Below are 23,617 nucleotides of genomic sequence, written 5' to 3' on the forward strand. Positions count from 1 at the left end.
ATTTTGGAGCAGTTGGAAGAGGGGAAAGTGATCAAGAGTGGCCAACATGGATTCAGTAGGGGCAGGTCCTGCCTGGCCAGTCTGATTGGCTTCTATGACAAGATAGCAGGTTCAGTGGACATGGGGAAGTCAGTGGATGTGATATACCCTGACTTCAGCAAAGCTTTTGATACGATTTCCCACAACATTCTTGTCCATAAGTTGAGGAAATATGGATTGGATTCCTTGGACTATAAAATGGATAGAAAGCTGGCTTGATGGTCAGGCCCAGCGGGTAGTTGTCAATGGCTCAATAGCTGGATGGCGGTCGGTTTCAAGCGGAGTGCCACAAGGTTTAGTTCCAGGGCTGGTGTTATTCAGCATCTTTATTAATGACCTGGATGAGGGACTGGACTCCACCCTCAGCAAGTTTGCAGATGACACAACACTAGGGGGAGAGGTAGATATGTTGGAGGGTAGAGAGAGAATCCAGAGTGACCTGGATAAATTTGGAGGACTGGGCCAGAAGAAATCTGATGTGGTTCAACAAGGAGAAGTGTAGAGTCCTGCACCTGTGGCGGAAGAATCCCAACCATTGTTATAGGCTGGGAACTGACCGGCTCAGCAACAGTACAATGGAAAGGGACCTAGGGTTTATGATGGATGAAAGGCTGGCTATGAGTAAACAGTGTGCCCTTGTAGCCAAGAAGGCTAACGGCATACTAGGGTGCACTAGGAAGAGCATTTTTAGCAAATCTAGAGAAGTAGTTATTCCCCTCTATTTGGCACTGGTGAGGCCACATCTGGAATATTGTGTCCTGTTTTGGGCCCCGCAGTGAAAAAAGGATGTGGATTTGCTGAAGCACGTTCAGTGGAGGGCAACAAAAATGAATAAGAGGCTGGAGCACAAGCCCTATGAAGATAAGCTGAGGTATTCGGTCTTGTTTAGTTCACAGAAGAGAAGACTTAGGGGTGATTTAATAACAGCCTTCAACTTCCTGAAGGGGAGCTCTAAAGAGGAGGGTGAGGAGCTGCTCTCAGTGGAGTCAGATGGCATAACAAGGAGTAATGGTCTGAAGTTGAAGAGGGAGAGGTATAGTTAGATATTAGGAAAAAATACTTCACCAGGAGAGTGGCAAAGCATTGGAGTGCGTTGCCTAGAAAGGCGGTGGATTCTCCATCCCTTGAGGTTTTTAAGTCCTGGCTTGACAAGGTCCTGGCTGGGATAACTTAGTGGGGGTGGTTCCTGCTTGAAGCAGGGGGCTGGACTAGATGACCTCCTGAGGTCCCTTCCAGCCCTATGAATCTGCGATTCTGTGATTTTAAAATGTCTTTAAACAGAAGTGACAATTTTATATAAAACTGACAAAACAAAAAGTGGTCAAGTAGCACTTTAAAGACTAGCAAAATGGTTTATTAGGTGAGCTTTCATGGGACGGACCCACTTCTTCAGACCATAGCCAGACCAGAACAGACTCAATATTTAAGGCACAGAGAACCAAAAACAGTAAGCAAGGAGGACAAATCAGAAAAAGATAATCAAGGTGAGCAATTCAGAGAGTGGAGGGGTTAGGGGGGAGGTCAAGAATTAGATTAAGCCAAGTATGCAGAAGAGTCGCTATAGTGACTCAGAAAGTTCCCGTCCCGGTTTAAACCAAGTGTTAATGTGCCGAATTTGAATATAAAAGCCAGCTCCGCTGCTTCCCTTTGAAGAAAGGTGCGAAAATTCTTTTTCAGTAACACACATACCTTTAGGTCATTACTCACAGAATCACGGGCACTTTCTCATGCTCCTCTACTAACATCATATATGCCATCATGTGCCAACAATGCCCAGATGCTTTGTATATTGGACAGACTTCTAACTCCCTTAGACAAAGGGTTAATGGGCACAAAACAGACATCAAAACACTCCAGATCCACAAACCAGTTAATCAACATTTTAATGGAATGGGGCATTGTATTAATGACCTAAAGGTATGTGTGTTATTGAAAAAGAAGTTTTGCACTGTTCTTCAAAGGGAAGCAGCCGAGCTGGCTTTTATATTCAAATTTGGCACATTAACACATGGTTTAAACCGGGACGGGAACTTTCTGAGTCACTATAGCGGCTCGTCTGCATACTTGGCTTAATCTAATTCTTGACTTCCCCCCCAACCCCTCCACTCTCTGAATTGCTCACCTTGATTATCTTTTTCTGATTTGTCCTCCTTGCTTACTGTTTTTGGTTCTCTGTGCCTTAAATATTGAGTCTGTTCTGGTCTGGCTATGGTCTGAAGAAGTGGGTCTGTCCCATGAAAGCTCACCCAATAAACTATTTTGCTAGTCTTTAAAGTGCTACTTGACCACTTTTTGTTTTGATAGTGTATAGACTAGCATGGTTTCCTCTCTGTTACTATATAAAACTGAATTTGACAAGCACTGACTCCATAATGTAGTCTAATCATTTTTATATGAATCTATTGTACATACAGTTTCATGTACATAGTTACTATTGTCCATACAATGTTTACAATACAGATAAGTTCGTGATAGCTGTTATTGTGTAGCTAGTAAATGCCAGAGTATGCATTTTTCAAATGATCTATGTAGCTAGACTTGAATGACCTTCATCTTTGAAGGATACTCAAACTGAAATTCACACCATCAATCCAGCAGGAAATTTCACAAAATCTATTCCAAGCCAAGCTTCTGTAACAAACAGTGCTGTTCAGAGGAGAATCCTTGATACAATGGTGATATTGTCTATCATGTAAAAAATGAGAGGGGAAGACTCAAAACTCTGAAATTAGGAAGGTCTTTGCCCCCCACACTGTCCAAAAATAATTAATGGCAGAGATGTAAAAAATCTTATATAGTACCTCATACACTCTCCTTTCATTGCAAAAAAGAAGGTTGGCAAAATATTATCTTGCTCTATGGGTAGAAACATAGAGGGTATGCACTGGGGTATATCATGGACTCTGCAAACCAGTAGTCACCACATAACAATGGTTGGACAGTGAAGAGTCAGGTCTGTGTATATGTGTATAGTCCTAGACACAGGTACGTGGCAAGTAAAGGGAGTATAAGAACAGCCAAAATGAGTCAGACCAATAGTCCATCAAACCTAGTATCCTATCTTCCAACAATGGACAGTACTAGAAGCTTTAGACAGAATAAACACAATCACACGTATCAAATGATAATGATATATGGTCTGATGAAGCTAAAATGAGAATAAGGAATGAGAATCTCTGCAATTTTTTTAAATATGAAATGTAAAGATTAGATTTAATTACAAATTAAATATTATTACATTGTGCACAAAATTTTATTTTCCAGGCTTTAAAAGTGTATTTACTACTTCAGTAGTATTTTTCTATAGCATAACTTCTGCTTTTATAACTAAAAGGTTGTATACTTAGGCTATGGTTACATGAACAAGTTTTGCTGGTGAAACCCCAGTTTTGTCAACAAAACTCATGGTGTGTGCACACACAAAATACCTCAAAGCTTTGAGGCATAACACCACTGTCGACAGATTCTGTCGACAAAAAAGCTGTGTGGCCGCTCTGTGGGCCTTCTCTCGACAGAAAGAGCAGCTGTAAAAATGGGCAGCTCTGTCTGCTGCATTTACAGGTGCCCGTTTTTTTGAGAGAGCAGCTGGGCAGTCCAGCTGCTCTTTTGACAGAGCTGAGCACTCTCCCAATTGGCTTTTATGTGGCCTCACTCTGTCAACCAAAGTTTTGTCGGGAAAACTCTCCCAGCAGTGACTCCTATTGACAGAGCACTGTAGTATAATTGTAGCTCTAATGTCCTAATCAGAGGGGCTGACAGACTTGCTGGGCCCCAAAGCAAGGTGTGTAGGCGGGGGGGAAGGGGCAGCTCTGTGCCCCTGCAGATGACAGGGCCTCAGACGGCAGGGCTGGAATTAGCTTCTATCAGGCAGCCTTAGTGCAGCTGGGAGCACACCGTGCCTACCCCAGCAGCCCGCAGCACTGTCTGGAGTGTGCTGCATGGGGCTCCATCAGTGATTTAAAGGCTGCAGGATAGTGGCTAGGAGCCATGGCCCGTTTTGAATCATCAGACCCTGAGCAGTTGCCCTCTTTGCCCCTCCCCCTTCCATTGGTGGGCCTTGTCCTAATGCTTCTGTGCTGGGGACACCACTGCGGAATTTGCGCCACTCCCACAAGTATCATGCTGAGCAACAATCTTATGTACATCATAATGAGTATTAATTGTTAGCCCTTCTATTGGGCTTTAGGGTCCGAAAGCACTTAGAAAATATGTGTCCTCACATTAGGTAAGTAGCAATATCCCCTATGTTATAGCTAGTTAAACTGAAAGATAGAAGGATATACATTAATCAAAGACAAGTTATTAGACTCAATACAGGAGTAACTAGATGAAATTCTATTGGTTATGATGTGCAGGAGATGAAGCCAAATGAACTAATGGTACCTTCTAGCTGTAAATGCTATAAATCTATGATTGCTATGAGACTGCTATATTACTTTTATAAGAGCACAGACTGAATCATTGGTAGAGCTATTTTACTTTATTTTATCTTATTTATCATTAAAATTAGTCATGCAACTGATATTTTTCCACATAACATCGCAACTATAATATGAAATAATGGTTGATTAGAAAAAACTTATTATTATTATTATTATTGTTATTATTATTATATTTTGATAATGTGGTGTAAAGTACCCTTTTTACTAGAAAGACCAATGTTTAACGATTAATTTTTATATATAATTGACATCACTTCATAAAAAAAAGCAAATCACTTTAACTTCATCCATCATACATCTCATGCCTGTATGTTCACATATAAAACAGACAAACCACACTTACTTGCTACATGTCATGTCATATTGCCCCTTATAACGTGACAGCATAACAAAAGTCATCTTTGTACCATGTTTAAGTGGAAGATAGGAAAGCTGGGGCCAGATTCTAATTCCATTTAAAAACGTGAAAATCAGAAGTCACTTCACTGGCTTCAATGAAGTTATTCAAGGGCAAAATTGGTTTTGACCTTTGTTGATTTGAGGTGTCATATATTCTTGTGTTAATTTATATACATATTGCAATGCTGTCAGTTTTACCGAAGGCCAACATCTGCTTGCTGTTTAAAATGTTATTTTATTTATTTTGCTATATAAACACTTTAATAAGGAGAGTTTGTAAATCATGTCATATAGGTTAAAACAGTGATATTTTATCTATGGCTCTTGAACTACACATGGCACATTATAATCCCTCAAAGCGGCTCACTATAGGCCATTGAGATGTTGAAGCAGCAGTTGCCCTGGGAGAAAGGAGAGATAATTCACAATGAAAACACAGGGAGGGGCACAATCACACACCATAACACATGTAGGCAGCAATGATTTTCAGAAAAATCAGATTTTAAATGTCCCTTCTCTCAGTTAGCTTCAACGAAACTTCTCAGGCTGAGAGCTTCTCTAGAGTTGGGCCTACACTACAAAGTTCTGTCTACAGAAGTCACTGTTGACAGAGTTTTGCCAACTGAATCTCTGTCTACAGAACATGTCCACACCTAATAGGGGCTCCCCCTGTCGACGCTCTCTGTCGACAGAGAGTAGCCAGACTACCCAGCCCTCTGACGACAGAACGGCCAACTGGAAGCTCTGCAAACAAGGCTGCCCAGTGAACCAGAGGCCCTCTCTGTTGACAGAGGGCGCCCTGGAGCATCTACAGAGATGCTATCTCTCAAACTTTCAAGACATAACTCTGCTGGGAAAGAGGCTTCATTCTGTCAACAGAATCTAGACAGCATGCATTTGTAGTGTGGATGTTCCCTAGTTTTGTCGACAGAAGGCCTCTTCTATAGACAGGACTTGGTAGGGCAGACCCAGCTTATATTTATTTATCAGAGAGTTGATGCTCCAGATGTTTGATTTAGAAGTTCCATTAGGGATGTGCTGACCATGCTTCTTTTGACCCCTATGCTCCTCCCAGTTGTAAGGAGTAATGGAAGTCAATGGGAGACAAACTCCCACTGTGGGTATGGTGCAGAAAATCTATGTAAGGTAAGTCAAGTCCAGCTATGCAGTTCATGTAGCTGGAGTTATGTATCTTAAATAATTTTTCATCCCTAGTGTAGGACTGGCCTGAGACTAGATGCACCAAAAGGGCATTGTTCCCACATGACTAAAGTTTAGGTTACAGTTTAAAATTGGAATTGACAGCACCAAAATTTTGCTGGTTGTTCTCATAATTATTGTTCCCGAGTGGTGAAATCTGGAGAAGGAACAATGTCTTATTTGCCTGTAAACACTATGCACATCTTTGAGGTAACAGAAATAATCCTTCAAATTTTGAATGGTAGATCTCTTACAGAGACATGGATTGTCATAAGATTTCTGCTTTCCTGAGTTAAAAGTTCATGAGAAAAGCTTTTGAATATTTCAGTCATATTGGGCTTGTCTACACTAGCCCCTTTGAAGTTAGCATGCCAGCATTCCGTGTAGCTGCGGGCACTTCAAAGAACACGAGCACCTTCGAAGTGCCCTTACTCCCAAAATGTTTTCGGAGTAGGGGCGCTTCAAACTTGTGCAGGTACATTGAAGTGCCTGTGGCTATACAACTTGCTGGTGCTTCGAAGCTGTTAACTTCGAAGTTTGCATGGCAGGAATTAGGCTAAAGAGGTGCTGCATATGCAGCGCAGCACCTCATTACTTTTCCCTGGTCTGGCTCATTTACATACCCCCTTTGAAAGAGGGGGCTAGTGTAGACTAGCCCATTGGAAAATAAGCTTCTTCCAGATTTGGACCTGCCTTGAAATCAAAATTATAGGTTGAGTTCAGATCCTGTGATTTAAATCCAGTGATTCAGATCCAAGAACCAGGAATCTTCTCCGCCCACCACCTTTCCCCACTTTTCAGGAAAGAATGCAGGACACAGCTTCCTCTCCACAGGCCATGACTGCGGATCAGCCTGGTTGGAATAGCTCTATGCCCCCAATATGTCCACCTGTAAGTGTAAGGTGGAGGACACAAGTATCCAAACAACAGTTACAGCTCAATGACGTGAACTGTGTGTACAATGACACTTGTGAAGCTGAGCTCCCTACTGAAAAAAGCATTGCTTATCTGCAGCTTTTGCAAAGGAGCTGAACTGTTTTGTTTTGGAAGAACCTTTAAGCTGTGCAGGCCTGGACAGGGTTTGCCTCTAAATGCAAAATAAAGAAATCCTGTTTTGCAAGAGCGTCATTGAAATGCATGTCCACAATAGGAAATGGTGTAGTTTTAAGAGCTTTCTTGCACATGTGCATTATAATAAAACCCTGCAATGCTACCTAAACATACAATACTATCTCATGAGTAAGTGTGTTTATAGTGATTAATATCTTTGTAGACTCAGATGTTCTGAATTCTTATGGTCGGTGTCCCAGTTGTCCAATAAGACAATCTTGGAAAGGGAGGAGTTAGTGTGAACAGCATATGAAAATAATTTTGAAAAAAAAATACATACCACAAAGTAAATAATTGCACTGTAAGTATCTATTGCGTATAAATGTATTTTAGACTAAAGTCACATTGTAAAGCCTGGCTCTTCTCCTTGCTGCTTTGGAGAACTATGGGGTATGTACCAATAATGTCAACTGCCACTTGTAAAAACAAGTCAAAACAATTCTTATTGTTTTATCTGTCTGCAGACAGCCAAATTTGACTTCCTCTCTTTTGGAATACACTTTCAAAATTCATCTAGACATTTGCCTTAGATGACAAGTCACGTATATTAGCTTGTGAAGGAAGGAGCATGTCCCCATTCCAAACCTATCTGCAAAGAGAGCAGCTTAGGACAATATCCTTATGCAATCCCATGCCTGTGCATGCCATGGCAATTCTACAAGTGCCAATACAACCTCTTCTATTTGGCAGCCCTGTGTGGATGTGATCTCACTGTCTTATTCTGCACTGTTCAGATATTCTACTGTGGCACTTTTGATCAATTTTTTAAAAGCAGGACAGCATCAATATTGGAAAAGAGCTTACTGAAGAGTGAATAGCACTTGAAGTAGCATTCAGACATTACAGTCAAGCCCAGCTGTGTTTGAAACCTATGCCCTACTGAGACTGACATACTGCAGACCTTTTCAGAGGGCACAGATGTCATCCCAACATCTGGAAATGAGCACAGGGAGCCAGGAGACCATACACTGTATTTGTGAGTTAAGTGACAGATTGCTATTCAAAACTGTCAAAATCACAGTCTGTTCTGAGATTCCAAAACTGTGCAGTGGGGATGTGTTATTGTTACCCCCACTGAAAGGTAGATTAACTTCAGAGATAATAAAATATAGCTTCAGAAGTCATGGACAATGAGTTTTTAGGTCCAGTGAATCATTTAGTTTTCTAGAATAGGTAGTAAGAGCTATCATAATACAATTCCCATCACTTTTGACTTTCTACAGAAGGCTGTCATATGAAATGGCTAGGAAATGTTCCAAAGAAAGGGTGAATTTCTGTTGAAAGGTAAAACCAGTGAGGCAGGTGGCATCCATTTAACATGTCTACTAAATAAGGAATAAAGTTTTGAATGGATTTCAGTCACACAAAGTCATCTGAAGACACACAACCCAGAAAAACGTGCAGTGATCACCCATCACTTTTATGCCAGTGTGAGTCCACTGACTTCAACAGAGCTACTGCTCATCACATGAGCAGTGTTGCCAGCGCTAATATTTTATCATGAGTCATGGATATTTTTCTTGGTTTGGTTTGTTTAATAGTGCTCATGAATTTCTAATATCTAACTTCAATCTTTGTGAAGTTTTGTCCTTATTCAATACAGTTGCCTTCTCCCATTTCTGTCAGTGAGATGACCCTCGGCTAGATAATTGCCCGATACAGTTCAGCTTGCGGGTAAAAGTCAGGCTGCACCAGAAAAATCAGGATGCTCTCAGGAAAGACGGTGGCCCTTTTTGATATGTCTACAATTCACAAGAACAAAAAAATCCAACAACAAAATCACTACGGCACAGAATCTCAGGCCATATCTACACTGGAGGGTTTTGTCAACACAACTGGTATTTTGTTGACAAAACTCACGGAGCATCTAGATTGCCAAGGCGTTTTGCCCAGAGTAAATTGACAGAATATGGCAATTTTGTCAACAGCATTCTGCCATTCCCCGCAAGGCAGAACGCCTCTCTTGATAGAGATCTGTTGACAGAAACCTAGCCTGGCCATTCCGGTGGGGGGGGGTCTTCTGCCAACAGAAAAGACCTCCAGGGCACTGCACAGCTGCCCCGGGGGCCATCCTCTCCACAGAAAGCAGAACTCTATGGTCCCTGCCTCCAGCCATTCTTAAAGCTGCAGGGAGCTCTGGAAACCCCAAGGCAGGAAGCTAAGAGTGTGGAAGCAGCCCAGAAGCACACTGCTTGTGCCCACACCCTCAGAGCCACTCCCTTCCACTGAGCCATCCCCAATGGCAAAGAGCCAGGCCCCTCACAATCCCCCTGGCCCTTCCAGAGACCAGGCTAAGGAGTCATAGGACCCACCCTGCATTTTTAAAAGGTGTGCCACCTCCTGGACCAGGGCCAAAGTCCAAGACTTGCTGGGCTTGTGAGCCGAGGAAGAGACCTTCCTTGACCTTAAGGCAAAGCAGAGGAATGAAGCCACCCTTCTGGCACCATGGAGCAGATGTGGGCAAAAGTTAAAGAAATGTGGCAGGCTATACCTGGGCCCACAATGGCAGGTGGGGATCAGGGTCAGAATCCATGATCTGCCCCTACTACAGTGGGCTGCACCATCTCCTGGGGGGTGGACAACACCTCCCTTCTGCCTGCCCCTGTCAAAATTGTAGAGGAGGCCCCCCACAGTTAGAGCCTGAGGAGGAGGAACAGCATCTCAGGTCCCCAACCCCTGCCAGAGCCAGAGGCGGACTTGGGGTCCAAGGCAAGCAGGAACACCTTGGTCATCACCCTGGACTCAGGACCCTTCATCCAGGCCACCTCCAGAATATCCCCAGAGCTAGCTGATGGTCATTCCGGTGAGTACCCTGCACTTCACACAACCCAGGACAGGGGAGGCAGGCACAGACAAGGCATGCTGTGAGCTTCACCAGGCCAGATCAGGCAGGACCACACACTGTAGTCCTGGTACATGGAACCATGTGCAAGGTAGCATGTCCCACCTGGATCCAGCATACAGCCTGCTGCCAGGTCACAGGCGGCTGGACGAGCCCCAGGCAGGCTGGAAGCAGGCTAACCACAAGGGCAATGTTTTTACCCCAGACACATGGGCGAGTGCAGCTCCCAGCACAGTGAAAGGCACATGTGGAGAGGGGTCTGGGGAGGGCCAGGATCTGCCCAGCTCATGCTCCACCCATGTAGGGACCCCTCTGTGGCCAGACACCCCTCTTTGGCCACTAGCCCATTAAGGGCGGGGGGGTGCAGCAGTCAGCCTGGCACCTGAGGCACAGCAGTATCCCCAGGCAGCAGGGCTCGCTGTGCAGGCCAGACATGCCTGTGCTCCCAGAACATTCCTGTCCTTCAGCCCAGGAGCTGTTGGTTGCTGTTCACAATGGAGGGTAAGGCCTTAGAGTCTGTGCTGCATGAATGACTCACCATTCCTCCTCTTTGTCTTCCTTACAGTTTGACCTGCACAGAGCAAGGGCTGAGTCAGCCCCACCTCAGAAATGGAGCAAGCCAGCCCTGAGGCAGCACCAGGGCAACCCCCCCCAAAACAGCAGGCCCACGGCCAGAGGGGTCATCACTGGGTGAACGAGGACCTCCAGAAGGCCTACAATCCCATGTTCTGGAAGCTAACCACCCTCTTGGAGTGATAGCTGCAGCAAAACTGGAGACTGGTAGTCATGGTCATGGTCCTATTATTTTTATCCCCACAGCCCGAGCCCTGTGAGCCCAAGTCAACTGACACAGCTTCCATTACTAGATGCAGTGGGTATTTTCAATGTACTCGTACACTTAGGCTACGTCTACAAGTGCAGCCAACATCGAAATAGCTTATTTCGATGTTGCGACATCAAAATAGTCTATTTCGATGAATAACGTCTACACGTCCTCCAGGGCCAGCAACGTCGATGTTCAACTTCGACGTTGTTCAGCCCAACATCGAAATAGGCGCAGCGAGGGAACGTCTACACGTCAAAGTAGCACACATCGAAATAGGGATGCCAGGCACAGCTGCAGACAGGGTCACAGGGCGGACTCAACAGCCAGCTGCTCCCTTAAAGGGCCCCTCCCAGATACAGTTGCACTAAACAACACAAGATACACAGAGCTGACAACTGGTTGCAAACCCTGTGCCTGCAGCATAGATCCCCAGCTGCCGCAGAAGCAGCCAGAAGCCCTGGGCTAAGGGCTGCTGCCCACGGTGACCATAGAGCCCCGCAGGGGCTGGAGAGAGAGCATCTCTCAACCCCCCAGCTGATGGCCGCCATGGAGGACCCAGCAATTTCGACGTTGCGGGACGCGGATCGTCTACACGGTCCATACTTCGACGTTGAACGTCGAAGTAGGGCGCTATTCCTATCTCCTCATGAGGTTAGCGACTTCGACGTCTCACCGCCTAACGTCGAAGTTGGTGCCGCTACTTCGAAGTAGCGTGCACGTGTAGACGCAGCTTTAGTGACCATGTGAGAGCCAGTCCACTGAGAAAATAATGTGGAGCAACAGGGAGGGGATTTGTGTGAGGGAACTGGACAGGAAGGGTGTGTCTACATGTGCACAGTATTTTGAAAAGACAGGCCCTCTTTCGAAAGAACGAAGGGAGCATCTACACGTTGTGTGCTCTTTTGATTTAAATAGAAGGAAAGCAGCCCCAGCTTCGAAAGCTGGACCCCAATCCCATATGGGAAGAGCGCCATCCATTGAAAAACAATGTCGAAAGAAGGCACATATAGACGGTCCACAGCCCACTCTTTCAAAGGGGAGTCCTCCACGATGGCGCTTAGCCAGATCGCAGAAACGCCCTGCCCTGCTGAGCAGAGCTCTATGACCCATGCAACCGGCTGCTCTTAAAGCCACACGGACTCAGAAACCCCATGGCAGGAAGCTGAGAACAGGAAAGCTATGACAGCATGAGCTCCCAGCAGCACACCCGCTCAGCCACCCCCAACAACAGCAACAGGCACATGGCCAGTGCCCAGCAGTTTCCCAAGCCCCAGGGCCCCCCCCCAGAGCCCCCACAGGGATCCTAGGGGGTCCGTCCCAGAAAAAAAGAAAAGAGGACCCTCCTGGACAGACCGTGAACTATGAGACCTCCTGGGACTCTGGAAAGAAGAGGAGGTCCTCCAGGAGATGGGGGTTAAGCAGAGGACCACCGCTGTCTTCACCTGCCTCACCCGGGGACTGACCAGCCAAGGCCACTGGGAGCAGACCCCGGAGCAAGTCTGGAGCAAAGTAAAGGAGTTCTGGCAGGGCTATGCCCAGGTCCGGGGCAAGGCTGGGCGCTCAGGGGAAGGTCTCTCCACCTACCCCTACTATCGGGAACTACACTGCATCCTGGCGCCCTGGGACAGCTCTCCACCCACAGTGGTCCTGGACAGCTTGGCAGACCAGCCTGAGCCAGAGGAGCTGGAGGAGGCAGGAACAATCAGCCCGAGCCATGGTGCAGACGCCTGCCTGGCGGAGGCTTTGGACAGGGGCCAGGCACCTCCAGCAGCAGCAACACACTGGGTGCACAGGTGGAGGTCACAACGGTGCACAGGAGATGACCTCACCAACCTCTGCCAGGCAGAGCTCATGGAGCACCACCTCCGGCTGGAGGAGACCTACCTGGCATGGCGGAGGAAGGCCTGGGACCAGCTCATGTCCCTCCTGGACGCCATCCACAGGACTCTGCAGGAGCACATGGGCAATGTGGCCCAGCTCCTGGCACGCCACACATTCCCCCCCCTGCAGCTGCCCAACCCCCAAACCCCCCAACAGGGCCCCCCCAGAAAAGTCCCCCCCCAGAGTCCTCCACTCCACCCCACACCGATGCCCCTTCTGCCATCCCACCACTTCCCTACCTTCCAGTGCTCCCTGCCCCATCCCAGCCCCACTGTGGCACCCACTCCTAGAGGGGAAAGGGATCCTGGAGCCAGCAGGGCTCTCGGCCCACAACCCCCTTGCCCAAGTGACCCCAGTTCTAGCCCCCTCCCCACCCTCCTCCAAGTTTAGGCCCCCCCACCCTGCAACATAAAGGGATGTCCCCCCCCACCCACATTATCAACAGCTGGACATTTAAAATACCACAGGTTTTTATGGTTAATGTTGATAAAGGTTTTTATTGTGCACCAAGGCCCATGTCCCGTGGTCCCATGGGGTGTGGGGGGAGACATGGGTACGGTGGTGGTGGTGGTGGTATATGTGGTGGGGGGGTGGATGTATAGGGGGACGGTGAGGGGTGGGTAGCGGGGGGGATCAATACAGCCCTGGGGGTGAGGCTTACACAAAGGGTCTCCCAGATCCAGACACAGTTGCAGTTTGCCTGGCTGCTGGAGATGGCGGCCAGCTGCTCAAACCCCTTGGTGGCCTTAGCTGCCCACCCCTGGATGTAGGCATCCCCTTTTCCCTGCACAATGTTGTGGAGGACACAGCAGGAGCGCACCACTTGTGGTAACTTGAGCACCCCCCACCTTGAGGAGGGGGAAAGAAGGCACCACAACCACCCCTTGAGGTGCCTGAAGGCCTGCTGGGCCTGGTTGAGGTGGGTGTTGAAGGCCTCCCTGATGGGGTTGAGGTGGCCAGTATAGGGCCACATCAGCTGCAGCAATAGGGGGGTATGCCGCATCCGCAATCATCCATAACGGTATGGTGGTGTCCCCAACCAGCCTCTCCCGCTGGGGGATGAAGGTGCCAGCCTCCATATGCTGGCACAGGCCGGAATTGCAGAAGACCCTGGCGTTATGGGTTCGCCCTGACCAGCCCATGTAGATGTCCGTGAACCAGCCTTTGTGGTCCACTAGGGTTTGGAGGATCACTGAGTGGTAGCCCTTTCAGTTGATATAGCGGCCGGTGCTGTGTGGTGGGACACTGATGGGGATGTGCGTCCTGCCCAGGGCACCAAAGTAGTTCGGGAACCCCAATGAGGAGAAACCCTCGACGATGGCATCCAGGTCCCCGACGCAGATGACCCGGTGCAGGATCATGGCACAGACAACCTGCATGGGAGGGAAGCCATGCGCTCTCATGAGGGTGTTAAAGAGTGTTCCCAGCTGGCGACCCCCGTCCCGGTCCCCACCCCAGCCAGCGACTCTTTGCCCACGGGCCCCCTTCCCCTTGCTGTGGTGGGAGTGTGCCCTGGGCCCGGCTTACCTCCATGAGCACTGCTCCTACAGTGGCCTTGCCCACCCTGAACTGGTGGCCCACTGAGCAGTAGGAGTCCAGGGTGGACAGTTTCCATACTGGAATTGCAACTCACTTCTCAAGGGGGAGTGCAGGCTGCATGATGGTTTCCTGATGCCTCAATGCAGGTGCCAGCCAGTGACACAGCTCCTGGAAGGCGTCCTAGCTCATGCAGAAGTTCTGGAGCTAGGTGGCATCATCCCATTGCCCCAGAACCAGTTGCTCCCACCAGTCCATGCTGCTGGGGTGGCTTCACAGATGCCGGGGTGCCAGGGGGTGGGGTGCAGGCTGGGTGGGCTCCATGTCCTCAGGGGGGGCTATTCTGTCTCCCAAGGAGGAGGAGGATGGCTGCAGCAACCATGCAGACAATGTAGGCAACAGTGCCCATGATGTCTGCATCCAGTGCAAGGACCAGGGTGTTGTTGGCCATGGTGCTGCTGCACTGGGGTCTGCATTGCTCCTGGCAGCTTGGCAGGCCTCGGCTAGTGCAGGACAGGGGAACTGGAGGGGGGCCCTTTAAGGGGGCAGCTGGCTGAGGGCCCCGGAAGGGCTTGGTGGCCATGCGACCCCATCTGTGGCATCTCTGCCTCCCCTCTTTTGAAAGAACATTCATACACTTCTGGACGCTCCCTTTCGAAATAATGGGACAGGGTCTTCAAAAGAGTGAGTCGGAACTGTGATCCGCCTTTGCCACATGGTTGTGTTCTTTCGAAAGCCGGTATATCAATTTATGGCTTTCGATTTTGCCCTTTCGATGGTGGGCTCCCATGTAGACACAGCCAAAATGTTTAGTGGGGGTATGTGAAGAATAGATACAAGTGGAGTGCGTACAGGAGAACATAAGCAGGAGGAAAATTGAAGGGGAGCATGCAAAAGAATGTGGGATGGCAGAGAAAAAGAATGTTTGTGTAGACAATTGTCAGGAGAAAGGGAGGGAAAAATGGAGGGCAAGAGGACAGAGAATGGGGTGGAAATGAGAAGGTGCAAGAACATCTGAGACGAATGTGAGTGCTTATCCTATCTAACTAGGAAGGCAGACGGAGAGGCAGTAACTTGTAAGACATGGAAATTTCCTCTGATCAATGAGCAGAGAGGCTGATTATTTATGCATGTATTTAAGGATACATTTTTATCCTGAGATGATCACGCATGATTGAGGGCAGGGAGCTTCTCCCCGAAGGAAGGAAGGAAGGAAGGAAGGAAGAAAGGAAGGAAAAGTCTTATTTCAAAAAAAAAATTTCTTAGTGTATAAGCCAGTATCATGATTCTGAGGCTCTGGCTCAAGAGTTTCAAAGGCTGGAGATAGCAAAACTACCAGTTTAAGTGATGTCAGACTCAGAAATTTCACGATTTTTAAAATTATTTTAAATACAGTTGTCTTTGTATCACTAAGACTAGGCAACAATAGGTTGTGATCAGCCCCTACATTATAAAAGTAAATTATGTGATGCAATGAAACAAATCCTATTATTATCTCTCTAGGAAGGAATCTCCACAGATTATTTATGTATTAGATAGTTATAAATTAATACAAAATTACATGGAGTTTAAGGCTAGAAGTCATTCTTTCCCATTCTTGGACACGAGAAAATACTGCTCCAATATCCGCTAGCAAAGTACGAGTGGTAAGACTTAACGATCTACTAGCGTCAGTGTACTAATATTTTACAGACCAGTGGCTCCCAAGATTTATCTTTTAAAGGTTTGCCAGTGTCATCCTGTACTTCTATTTTACACTCCAGTAGCTTCCAGAGTTTATCTTTTCAGAAAGGCCCATGCAAAGGTTGCAGTGCCTTGGACAGTTCTGATAGGAAACATCCATAATCATTTAAAAGACTGAAAAGTAGGTGAAGCTTAGAAATATTAATAATCTTCACTGCATTCACAATGGGTGGTACTTTTTTCTTTTTAAATGCAGGTTGTCAGCAACTACCAAGAAAGGAAAATTTCTCAGTTTTTCCTAGATTAATAGAGGTTGTTAAATAGGTTTTGGAAAGATGGCTGGGAAGAGGTTTTATCAGGACTAGGTAATTTTTCTCTTCAATAGTAACAGCGAGGAAGCCGTGCTAGTCTACACACTATCAAAATAAAAAGCAGACAAGTAGCACTTTAAAGACTAGCAAAATAGTTTATTGGGCGAGCTTTCGTGGGACAGACCCACTTCTTCAGACCATAGCCAGACCAGAACAGACTCAATATTTAAGGCACAGAGAACCAAAAACAGTAAGCAAGGAGGACAAATCAGAAAAAGATAATCAAGATGAGCAAATCAGAGAGTGGAGGAGTGGGGGGGGGAGATCAAGAATTAGATTAAGCCAAGTATGCAGACGAGCCGCTATAGTGACTCAGAAAGTTCCCGTCCCGGTTTAAACCATGTGTTAATGTGCCGAATTTGAATATAAAAGCCAGCTCGGCTGTTTCCCTTTGGAGAACGGTGCGAAAATTCTTTTTCAGTAACACACATACCTTTAGGTCATTAACAGAATGCCCCATTCCATTAAAATGTTGACTAACTGGTTTGTGGATCTGGAGTGTTTTGATGTCTGTTTTGTGCCCATTAACCCTTTGTCTAAGGGAGTTAGAAGTCTGTCCAATATACAAAGCATCTGAGCATCGTTGGCACATGATGGCATATATATGATGTTAGTAAAGGAGCATGAGAAAGTGCCCGTGATTCTGTGAGTAACCTGGTTAGGTCCAGTGATGGTATTTCCAGAGAAGATATGTGGACAAAGCTGGCAGCGGGCTTTGTTGCAGGGAAAGGTTCCAGAACTAGTATTCCTGGGGTATAGACTGTGGCTGTTAGTGAGGATCCTCATAAGGTTGGGAGGTTGCCTGTAGGAGAGAACAGGCATGTCACCCAGGGCCTTCTGGAGTGTGGCATCCTGATTAAGGATAGGTTGTAGGTCTTTAATAATTCGTGGCAGTGGTCTGAGTTGGGGGCTGTAGGTGATGACCAGTGGTATTCTGTTCTTGGCTTTTTTGGGCCGATCTTGGAGTAGCTGGTCTATGGGTATTCGTCTGGCCCTGTCAATTTGTTTTTTTACTTCTCCTGGTGGGTAATTCAGGTTTATGAATATTTGGTAAAGATCTTGTTATTTTTGGACTCTGTCAGTTGGATCAGAGCAAATGCAATTGTATCTAAGAGCTTGACTGTAAACAATGGATCTAGTCACGTGTGCAGGATGGAAGCTAGAAGGGTGTAGATAAGTATAACGATCAGTAGGTTTTCGGTACAGTGTGGTACTGATCAGGCCATCCTTGATTAGTACTGTAGTGTCCAGGAAATGTATCTCTTGCATGTTGTAATCGAGGCATAAGTTGATGGTGGGGTGTAGATTGTTAAAGTCTCTGTGAAATTCTTCTAGAGTCTCTGTACCATGGGTCCAAATCATAAAGATGTCATCAATGTATCTTAAGTAGAGGAGGGGTAATAGGGGACGAAAGGCGAGGAAGCGTTGTTCCAGGTCAGCCATAAATATATTAGCATATTGTGGGGCCATGCGGGTGCCCATAGCAGTTCCACTAATCTGGAGGTATAAATTGTCCCCAAATCGGAAATGATTATGTGTGAGAACAAAGTTACAGAGGTCAGACATCCGAGATACCACCGACTTCCTGAGGAAATTACAAAACATCAGAAAAGTTCCTGATAACGCCATCCTTGCCACCATGGATGTAGAGGCCCTGTACACTAATATTCCACATAAAGACGGATTACAAGCAATCAGGAATACTATCCCTGATGCCACCACAGCCAATCTGGTGTCTGACCTCTGTAACTTTGTTCTCACACACCATCATTTCTGATTTGGGGACAATTTATACCTCCAGATTAGTGGAACTGCTATGGGCACCCGCATGGCCCCACAATATGCTAATATATTCATGGCGGACCTGGAACAACGATTCCTCGCCTCTCGTCCCCTATTACCCCTCCTCTACTTAAGATACATTGATGACATCTTTATGATTTGGACCCATGGTACAGAGACTCTAGAAGAATTCCACAGAGACTTTAACAATCTACACCCCACCATCACCTTATGCCTCGATTACAACATGCAAGAGATACATTTCCTGGACACTACAGTACTAATCAAGGATGGCCTGATCAGTACCACACTGTACCGAAAACCTACTGATCGCTATACTTATCTACACCCTTCTAGCTTCCATCCTGCACACGACTAGATCCATTGTTTACAGTCAAGCTCTTAGGTACAATTGCATTTGCTCTGATCCAACTGACAGAGACCAAAAACTACAAGAACTCTACCAAATATTCATAAACCTGAATTACCTACCAGGAGAAGTAAAAAAACAAATTGACAGGGCCAGATGAATACCCAGAGACCAGCTACTCCAAGATCGGCCCAAAAAAGCCAAGAACAGAATACCACTGGTCATCACCTACAGCCCCCAACTCAGACCACTGCCACGAATTATTAAAGACCTACAACCTATCCTTAATCAGGATGCCACACTCCAGAAGGCCCTGGGTGACATGCCTGTTCTCTCCTACAGGCAACCTCCCAACCTTATGAGGATCCTCACTAACAGCCACAGTGTATATCCCAGGAATACCAGTCCTGGAACCTTTCCCTGCAACAAAGCCCGCTGCCAGCTTTGTCCACATATCTTCTCTGGAAATACCATCACTGGACCTAACCAGGTTACTCACAGAATCACGGGCACTTTCTCATGCTCCTCTACTAACATCATATATGCCATCATGTGCCAACGATGCTCAGATGCTTTGTATATTGGACAGACTTCTAACTCCCTTAGACAAAGGGTTAATGGGCACAAAACAGACATCAAAACACTCCAGATCCACAAACCAGTTAGTCAACATTTTAATGGAATGGGGCATTCTATCAATGACCTAAAGGTATGTGTGTTACTGAAAAAGAATTTTCGCACCTTTCTCCAAAGGGAAACAGCCGAGCTGGCTTTTATATTCAAATTCGGCACATTAACACATGGTTTAAACCGGGATGGGAACTTTCTGAGTCACTATAGCGGCTCATTTGCATACTTAGCTTAATCTAATTCTTGATCTCCACCCCCACCCCTCCACTCTCTGATTTGCTCATCTTGATTATCTTTTTCTGATTTGTCCTCCTTGCTTACTGTTTTTGGTTCTCTGTGCTTTAAATATTGAGTCTATTCTGGTCTGGCTATGGTCTGAAGAAGTGGGTCTGTCCCACGAAAGCTCACCCAATAAACTATTTTGCTAGTCTTTAAAGTGCTACTTGACAGCTTTTTTTTTTCTCTTGAAGTATTTGTATATCCTCCTATGCGCTGAGTAACACAACTGCATCTGCACACCCAGAAATCTACCTTATGCCAAGTATATGCCTAGTATTGGGTATTTCCAAGAAACCAAAAAGCAGCTTATAACTGTAGGTCATAATCTGGTTCCTGATCTGCTCATGGGGTACTTGTCTTAAATTCTGACTATTTCTGATACTTTCCACTCTAAAACAGTGAACTGCCTCATAAATGAGGACTGTGATTTGCAGCAAAGTCTTATTAATCAATAACAGCAAAAATAGACAATAAAGATGCTTTGGGAGTATGCATGCTGGCATGTAAACTTAAAATATGCATAATTCTAAAAACAAAGTGCAATTTCCCCATGATTGTTTTCTTTTTTGATTCTGACCTCACACTAACCAAACAATCTTCAAAGACTCAAAATCATATGTTCTACTTTCCATCTTGCCGCATCTGTGTTCTCATACATGGAAAAGCTGCTCTATGAGCCCGTTGTGGTAGCTTGTGCTTGGTAGATATATGACTTTTTCATTTAGTTTTGAACTTCTCAGTAATATCTGATAAATCCATATACAGTCATTTTTACACCAATAAACAGCTTCATTGTTTCAATATATGTATATTGTAGTTAGACCTGACATACCGAACAGTCTTCAAATCACAAGCTACAGACATTCATCAACAGATGCCTCAGGTACATCCTTCCCATCAAATGGTAAGACTTGGTCATAAATGAGGCACTTTCTAATAGCCTAGGACAAGGACCACTTGATGTTCAAATCAAGACAAGAAAGTGGGGATGGCTAGGCTACACTCTCAGAAAACCATCATTAGGATAGTCCATCAAGCTTTCAAATGGAACCCGCATGGAAAATCTAAAAGAGGAAGACTTCAGACAACATGGAGATCTTCTGAGATTGAAGAATAACTGGGGTTAGTTAGAAGATTTGTCCTGAGACTGAGTGAAGTGGAGGAGATCAGTAGCTCATCTATGTTCCAGTTGTAGTACAAGGGTTTAAGTCAAGTCACTTAGATGATGTTTTATTTATGCCCCCTATCGGCAAAATATGACTTCCCACAGGCAGACTTGAACCTGGGACCTCTGGAACTTAGTGCGGGCACCTCTACAGCCTGAGCAAAAGGCCAGCAGACTCACAGCTTAGGCTATAAAGGACATGCACTTTTTTTCTATGATTGGTCAAGGTACCACTACATGGGACAGTGAACCACATATAGATGTGTAGATTACAGAAATACTAACATAAAAGCAGTCCTTCCTTCTAAAATTGTACCAGCCCCCTGTATTTGTAAGATGTATCCATCATACTCTACTTTAAAGAGAACTTTCACTCTCCACAGTGTATGTAATGTTTCTTGTCTTAAATTCTGACTATTTCTGATACCTTCCACTCTTACCTATCAGTCCTTCCATTATTCCCATATGAATCTAGTCTAGCTAACATCCTATTCTTTATGCTCTGATATCAACTTATTAACTGTTATAAAACTTCCTAAAATAAAGGCTGACATACAGTTATGAGTGTCTTGGCATTAGTGTTCAGAAAATACACCTTGTTACCTGCTGGAAAATTGTTTGTCTAATTTAAGGAAATTCTTTGGTAATAGATATGTTACCGTCCAGCAATGCTGGCCAGACTGCAACTCTCTGTTTAAAGTAAGCCTGCATATCTTTTTCACAACTTGAAAAACCTCTGATCTGACAGTCATACCATTGCAAAAGCTTAGTTGTGCTGTACTTTAGTGTCTGCTAATGGTAACTTCACTGAACATTTTTGATAGTTCTAACACAACAGATGAAGCAACTTCATTGTCTATGTGCAGTTCTGGAGATGTGTGTTATTGCCATTTTCCCCTACCTCTGGAAATACATACAGTATGTTCAGTTCAATTTATTTTCTCCACAATCTTTAGGTCCTACAGTCCTTGCAGCCAACTCTGCCATTTGTTCAGGAACTCTCTCCTTATATAGCAATTTTTATTTTATACCTACAACTAATGGGTCTGTGTTTACTGCTGTATAAAAAGCGAAGTTTTCTGAGCCTTTCATCTTCCACCTTTGGGATAATTTTCTTACTTGTGCTAAAGTAGTTTCATTTCTATGAAAAGATTGTTGTTTTGAAATTTATCACCAAGTGGTTTTCTAAACTTTATTATCAGTTTATGACTGCACATTTTATTTATTGGACAAATCTTCAGTGCTTTGAGTAGTTATTGCCATAACACAAGCAATCTCACAAGCGCTTCTAAAAGGATTTATTCTGATTGCAATTTTTTGTGACTGGAGTTGCTGTTCAGTCCATATTCAACTCCATGTCAAAACCACCAAGTACATCGGAGTTACAGTTTGGAGGAAAATAAATAATACTTAAAAAATATTAAATAATACTTGCAGTATAGTCCAGGCAGGCTCTCAACCTCCAGACAAGTGGATGTGGTGCACAGCAAACCAACCAAGTATCTGATTGTGCCAAAGTAAGAGATACTCATGTTCGTAGGTGTTTGCAGTATTATGCTTATAAGAAGCAAACAGGATTTTCTCAAGGGATAAGCAATATACCATGTTTATTAAGACTACAATAGTAAAGAGGCTAGCATATACTCACATAGAGACACACACACACACACATACCAGTCCTGTCGATGTTATACTTACCAGTCCAAAGTCCAGATCAATTGGGTGGCCAGCCAGATTGATCACATGTACAGACGAGCTGGATTCTGTCAATCCAGACCATTGCTCCAGGGTCTTAGCAGGAGAGAACCTGAAGAACCATGCCCAACACCCTCTCTTTTATAAGAATCTTTTTTTCACGCAAATCCATGGATTTTGCTGCCACATGTTGCAATCAGTCACGTTGCAACATATGTTTATTTGGAGATTGTTTTCATTGTTTTTTAATATCAGTCTGCTGATGACTTTTTCTGGGTGGTGCCCCACACTGGTTTCAATGGAATCTGCTATCTTCATATGTTGGCAGTGCTTGCTTCTAATTTCAGGGTTTGCCATTCTGCCATTCTGCCCCTCCTCAATCATCATATACAGTTGGCATAGTCAAGAGTTATTTGGTGTTCCTGAGTCTCCAGCCCCTCCCTAGGACATCTGGTCTGGGGATGGTCTCCGTACTCATCTTCTAACAAACACTTTCTTCATTCACGTAAAAAACACAGTTAATTTCTTTGTTACCACAGAAAGAATATGAACATTTAATCTGGAATTTCAAGTTACAATTTAAAGTAAACAATCATCATATTCTCTTATTTATTTCACAATGCCAATTTTAAACCTTAAACAAAGTGGTGGCCATATGGGTCTATTCCTGCCTTGAAATCAACTTCAGACACAACATTCTGACAGATGCATCTTTGTCAATGGTACACTAAGCCATTCCTTTCTGCTTTCAGAAAGGGTGGCTGGCAGGGTACAACAAATTGTAAAATCATAAAATACACCAATACATTAAATACCTACTACAGGTTCAGCACTCTCGGGACTTGACCGGTGCCAAACAAGAGACTTTGCCGAACCACGGGAGGTCAATATTGTCCAGCACCTTACCAACACTTTCACAGCTTAATGGGCTCTTAGAAGGCCTTTAGGGGCAAATTAGAGCTAAATAATAGCACAGAACACTTTGAGCTAAGACTGGTGATTTTAAACAAACTTTATGGAACCACACGGGAAATTTGGACATATCCACGATAAGTAGTTGTCTGACTAATTAGAATCATGCCAAAATACAGGTGTTGCTGAACAAGAGATTACTGGACTAGGGAGTTTCAACCTGTGTAATATTATTCAAACTTTTTTTCTAATTCATACATAAATTAAAAGAGGATTTTTCTACTACAACCGCAAGCTTGCTAAATTTATTCTTATTCACATTCCATGAGATTTTTTGCTTTATCTAGATTTTTATATTTTACTGTGGGTGAGGAGAACTTATTCAGAACCATGGAAGATGTATTTATAAATTTATCTTTACTTAAAGAAACAACAACCCTATCATTACTTGATTA

This window comes from Carettochelys insculpta, chromosome 3 (assembly GCF_033958435.1).
Source record: "Carettochelys insculpta isolate YL-2023 chromosome 3, ASM3395843v1, whole genome shotgun sequence".
Classification (NCBI taxonomy): Eukaryota; Metazoa; Chordata; order Testudines; family Carettochelyidae; genus Carettochelys; species Carettochelys insculpta.